Below are 6,720 nucleotides of genomic sequence, written 5' to 3'. Positions count from 1 at the left end.
AGTGGAAAGCCATTGGAAGCCGTTTTGGCAATAATAATATCTTGAAAAGGTCCCTGTGTGTGAAACGTCGTATAATAAAGGACTTTCCCATCCTCCCACTAAAAGTGTTTTTTTTTTGTGCTCTAGATTACTGACGCAACTTATGATGTATTTTATGAAGCCAGCTGTCATGACGGTGGGAGACGACGGTGCTTGACGCAGGCTGTGAAAAGGAACCGGCTGGTTTGAACGAGGAGAGATTGAGAGGGAGAGGAGCAGATGCAGATAGGGAGAGATGAAGAGGAAATCACTTAGAAAGAAAGAAAGAGAGAGAGAGAGAGAGAGAGAGAGAGAGAGAGAGAGAGAGAGAGAGAGAGAGAGAGAGAGAGAGAGAGAGAGAGAGAGAGAGAGAGAGGATAAGGGAATGCATAATTTTAGCGGCAAAGTAACGTTTCGTTGTGAACTTTACGAAACTCTACGCACAGCGGAACGTTATCCCAGTAAAAACCTTTACCACACTTTTATTTGTGTCACAATTGTTAGCTGTACCCTCATTTGAATCTGTAAATTTAGAGGAGGGGCCCAAGAGCTGTACGTTACAATTCATAAAATTAAATCGGTTATTGTTAATGTATAATTATAATAAAACACACACACACACACACACACACACACACACACACACACACTCAGGAGCTGAGTCTCGACCTCTGCAACCACAATTAGGTGAGTACACACAAACACACACTTATTCATCAAGACTACTGTGGCTATAACTTTTTCGAAGCTCAGAACCTGATTACCTTGATTCTACTGACTCTAGATTCACCACCTTCAAATAACCTCTGTACTGCTTAAGCCTCTCCTTGGCAAAATATTTTCAGAATAACGATATCCATGTGTCTTATTCATTAAATCAATTATTTTGAGATCTTCTGTGATCCAAATGTTCCAGCTTAATGACTTACCAATACGAAAGCTTCAAGATATATTTTATAATGAATTAAGGTTAGCTGACCTACCGAAAACACATATAATCCTACATGAACTGCATAATAAGGCCAACTTGCCTATAAATATTAAATTATGCAGGGGATATAAATAATGTACATTATTATATGGAAATAATTTTTTCCACTAGAGTTGGAATCCACTGTGATATATGTAGAGACTCGATTGTTACTTTATATAATGTGCTCGAGTAATAAATTATTTAAATCAAAACATCATGGCTGAACCGTACAAAAAAACTATTAACAGTAAACTTTACAGGACTTTTCGGTGGTGGATTAACCGAAACGTCCTCTAACGTTTCGCCTCCAAGTGAGGGTTTGTTTTGAAATGGGATTTGACTGAGCAACAATGGACACAAACGTAATGAGTTGGGTTAGTGAAGTAACCTCAAGATTTGTTGAAGAAATATTGAAGAAGTGGAAAAAATAGAAGAGCAATGATGGATTGGTTATGGAAACTGATGTAAAATGAAGGAAAATGATGGATGGAAAACGATAGATGGAAAATGACAGAAGACGACTGAGGGAAAAATGAAGGTAAGTAACTGATGGAAAATACAGGAAAATGATGAATGGAAAAGGAAATAAATCAAATGACATGAAAGAAAGTACAGGGGGGCAGAAATAAGTGAAGTGCAGTAGGCATCTCTACTCTCCTGAGACAAACCTGTCAAGCCGCAACGTTTCACCTGTTGTGCGAGGGAAACGTTTCGGCAAATGTGTCTTATTCATCAACTTTTCATTACTGAATACCATCAATGAAATGAAAACGTTACACAAGATAGTACCGAGAAAGCTATATAGAACACGCACTTGTAGAATATCTTGACGTTTCATTTAGGAGACGTTTCGTCCACCAGAAAGCTTCTAGTGAGCGAAAAGAGCTCACATATAGACCTTCCTCGTACATTGTATATGAGTCTTCGTTTCATAAGTTTAATAGCAGTCAACTGGATGTTTGATTATGCAGATACACAGAAATTATCGTTATTATCAAAGATGGTTTCCTATTTTCCCTTTGGTGAAACTGGCCGTCCTCTTGAAGAAGAAAAAGGCACAATACCGTGACTGGAGCAATACATAAATAACCCACACAAATAACCCCTGACTTTGTAAATGGTTTAAGTCGGACCGAAACGTCGTTGCAAGCTCCTTTCTCCTATGTGAGAGTCATTTGTGTATAACCCTCCTCTTCTTGATAAACCCTAATACGAATCATGAAGTTTAACAATTAATTAGGAACTAGATAGACTAGCTATAATTCACAGAATGCTAGTTGGCTAATGGAACTAGGATGATTGGGCAAGTTGTATGCAGCTTTCAAAGATAGATAATTGAGATATGCTAGTGGGAATGAGTGTGTTTGAATAGGACGACCCGAACCTGGGCTAACATGACCTACTGCAGTGATCAAGAATTTCTAACATGTCTCATTTTCTTATGTCTAATTATTACTAATTAGATAAAATTCTGAAGTGAGGAATTTGAGACTTCTATTTAATTTTAATAAAGAGAGTGTCTCAGTTTTTCTATATCCATGAAATTAAGTATATGGAAATAATTTGGAAAAAAAGGATAGTAGAGGACTGGGAAGCCCACACCGAGACTGTCTGCGAGAGAGAGAGAGAGAGAGAGAGAGAGAGAGAGAGAGAGAGAGAGAGCTCTTAGCTTAGCAGCTCTTAGCTTGCGAATAAAGTTAGGAATCCTTGACCTGTAAATAGCTGTCAATAAAGCTAGGGATCCTTAACCTTGTCAAACCCTGTGTAAAAAAAAAAAAAAAAAAAAAAAAAAAAAAAAAAAAAAAAAAAAAAAAAAAAAAGAGAGAGGGAGAGAGAGAGAGAGAGAGAGAGAGAGAGAGAGAAAGAAATTTGGTTCACGTAGAGACCAATTATCGTCAGGAAAAGGGCAGGAAAGGACTAGATGAAGGAGGAAGGAGGATTCGGAGGAAGAGGGGAGCCAACTACTAATTGGGACCTGAAGATGGTTGGGTTAATGGCGCAGGGTTGTTGGCGATAAAGACGCTCGTAAGTAGCCGCAGGACCTACCGTATTATACTTCACTGTAACTGCCGCAAATCGCGTAGCTGCCTCGTTAGGCAGACAGAAACTAGAGCAAGCAAATACAGACACAAACTCTAGCAGAACTGACGTGAATATAAGAGGGAAAACCACCTCATCTGCTTCTTGTTTTCCTTCTGCTGCTCCTCCTCCTCTTCACCTTCCTCTTCTTACTCTGAATAATTTCTTGCTCCTTTTCCTCCACCTCTTTCTCCTGATTCCTCTTTCTACTCCCTAAATTCCTTTTTACACATTTTTTTTATTCAAATTCAAATTCAAAGTTTATTCTCTTTAAGGATTACAATGCTGAGTTTACAGAATTTGGTTATTGTGTGGTTTACATGTAGTAAAATAATAATTACAGAGTGTACCACTAGAACACCTAGCATGGCTAGGCATTTCGGGCAGACTTAAATTAAATCTTAAGTTTAAAATATTACAAAATTATGAGGTAAGTTGGTATTATGGCTAAGTAACTAAATAATAGTTTGTGAGTTTAGCAATGTGAATGCTTTTGTTTTGGCACTATACATAGTTTCAGTATTGGAGTATCACATACCAACTTATGACTAGTTAAGATTCATTATTTTGAGATTGAGATTGATATTTCTGTTTATGGTCAAATGGGTGAGTGAGTGTAAGTGTTAACCACCAGGTGGTATTCGTGTAATTAGTTGACAGGGTGTATCAGGGAGATAAGATGTTTTCTGATGGTAGTTTTGAAGGTGATGAATGTGTCTGCAGTTTTAGAATTTTCAGGTAGGGTGTTCCAGGTTTTAGGGCCTTTGACATACATTGAACTTTTGTAAAGGTTTAGTTGGACACGGGGAATGTCATAGAGATGTTTGTGTCTGGTGTTGTGCCTGTGGGTTCTGTCGCAACTATCAAGAAAGCGTTTTAGGTCAAGGTTAATATTGGAATTTAAGGTCCTGTAGATGTAGTTTGCACAGTAGTAAGTGTGGATGTACTGAACAGGGAGTAAGTTTAGATCTATGAAGAGTGGGGTGGTGTGTTGCCAGGGATGGGATTTAGTGATTATTCTTACTGCGGCTTTTTGTTGGGTTATTATTGGCTTTAGGTGTGTTGCTGCAGTTGAACCCCAAGCACAGATAGCATAGGTGAGGTATGGATATATAAGTGAATGGTGTAGTGTGAGAAGGGCAGTTTGCGGCACGTAGTATCGAATCTTGGAGAGGATCCCAACCGTTTTGGATACTTTTTTGGTTATGTGTTGGATATGGGTGCTGAAGTTCAGGTTGTTGTCGAGGTATAGGCCTAGGAATTTGCCATCATTATGCCTGGCAATTAGAGTGTTGTCGATCTTAATGTTAATTTGCGCATCTCCTGCTCTGCTACCAAACATAATGTAGTAGGTTTTGTCAGTGTTAAGCGTAAGTTTATTGGCTGTCATCCAAGTCGATATTTTGATCAGCTCCTCATTAACAATGGTGTTGAGGGTGGCAAGATTAGGGTGAGAGATGACATAAGTCGTGTCGTCAGCAAAGAGAATGGGGTTCAGGTGTTGAGATACGTTTGGAAGATCACTGATGTATGTGAGGAAGAGCAGGGGACCAAGGACACTTCCCTGCGGAACTCCAGTATCAAGTGGCTGTGTTGTTGATGCTGTGTCTTTAATGGTGACATACTGATACCTATTAGTAAGGTAAGATTTGAAATATGCAAGCGCATGGCCTCTTATACCATAATGCTCAAGTTTGTGGAGTAGGATGCCGTGGTCTACTGTGTCAAAAGCTTTTCTTAGGTCAATAAAAATTCCTAGTGGATATTCCTTATTTTCCAATGCTGTGTAAAGCAGATCTAGCATTTTTATGATTGCATCGTTAGTGCTTTTATTTTTCCTGAATCCAAATTGGCAGGGGTTGAGTATGTTTTGTGCCGTTGTAAATGAATACAGTCTCCTGTGCACGAGTTTCTCAAAGATTTTGGATAGCAATGGTAAGTTAGATATTGGCCTATAGTTGTTTAAGTCTGTAGGGTCACCACCTTTATGTATTGGTGTAACCCTTGCCGTCTTGAGTAGTTTCGGGAAGGTGCTAGTTTCTAGTGACTTGTTAAAAAGTAATGAGACAGCATGCGAGAGGACATGGGCCGCTCTCTTGTACAATAATGGTGGGACATGAGACAGATTCCCTGAGTTATTTTTAAGTGACTTTATAATAATTATCTCTGAATTCCAAATATCATAGATTTGTTTTATCTCTGTTTCCTGACTGACTCTCTTTTCTTCCTCAGTATACATAACCTGAAGCATCTTCTGAGACGGGCATCCAGTTAGGGGAATATATATATATATATATATATATATATATATATATATATATATATATATATATATATATATATATATATATATATATATATATATATATATATATATATATATATATATATATTTCACTAAGCACCGTTAGGTTTTAATGGGTGTTATATTAAACTACAAAATTATGATGTTAAGAATAATAACAATAAAGGCAAGAATAAAATACTGGGGAATAACAACAATGGCAATAAAAAAATATTAGGCATTATTATTATTATTATTATTATTATTATTATTATTATTATTATTATTATTATTATTATTATTATTAACCACAACAACAAACGCAAAGCCAAAACCTGTCCTCAAGTAGCAAATCAGCATTGCAAGAGAAAACCATTCGTTGTGGCCAACATTTGGATCTTCATCTGTATATGAAGAAGGGTTGGTTTGCATGGCTTAGCAGTCTGCCTTGGTGTACCACCCCAGCTTCATCTCCTCAGACGTGTTATCTGCGCTATGAATACTCAAGTGGACAGCAGGCGAGGCTACGCGTCAAACTGCCAATGTCGATCCTGTGGTGATGGAACAAGAAGAAGATGGTTGGGTGTGCGCTATGCTTCATGATGTCCAGTTTGTTCTCTCTGTCTCTGTCTGTCTGTCTGTCTGTCTGTCTCTCTCTCTCCCCCGCCCCTTTCTCGTTGTCGCTAGACTTCACAAAGGAGTTTCGATTCTGAAGGCCAAGGTCTTTCAGGTGATACAATGTTTAAGCTATCTCAAGAATGGGAACAAAGTGATGGCACAATGTATTTAAACTTCCAGGGGGTCTGTGTTTTAGACAACCACATGAGCTTGGATAACCCACGGATTTTGATAACGGCGAGGGTGTTATATAACCACACCAGTTAGGATAACCACGGTTCAGCTGTAAATTGGTAATGATCCCAAACCATTCCTGAAAAGACTGGTACCACTGAAACATACACACACACAGAGACACACATACACACACACACACACACACACACATACACACGCACACACACACACACACACGCGTGCGCGCGCGCGCACGCGTATACGTGACCTAGCAAGCCGGCTTTTATAGACAATGCTTAAATATAACTATTTTTTTTTTTATCAAATGTTGACCATTTTCTGAAAATGGCTACTGTACACTGCATTTACTGTACATACGAGACTTGCTTCTTGTTGTCGTTGTTGTTGTTGTTCTTCTTCTTCTTCTTGTTCTTGTTCTTGTTCTTCTTCTTCTACTTCTTCTTCTTCTTCTTCTTCTTCTTCTTCTTCTTCAACATTTTTTCCCGTGCGACACTAATACTGACACGGAATTATTAAATTATTATTATTATTATAGTCAAGGGGGAAGCGC

Source organism: Cherax quadricarinatus, chromosome 69 (genome assembly GCF_038502225.1).
Source record: "Cherax quadricarinatus isolate ZL_2023a chromosome 69, ASM3850222v1, whole genome shotgun sequence".
NCBI classification, from domain to species: domain Eukaryota; kingdom Metazoa; phylum Arthropoda; class Malacostraca; order Decapoda; family Parastacidae; genus Cherax; species Cherax quadricarinatus.
This window is presented reverse-complemented; position numbering follows the sequence as displayed.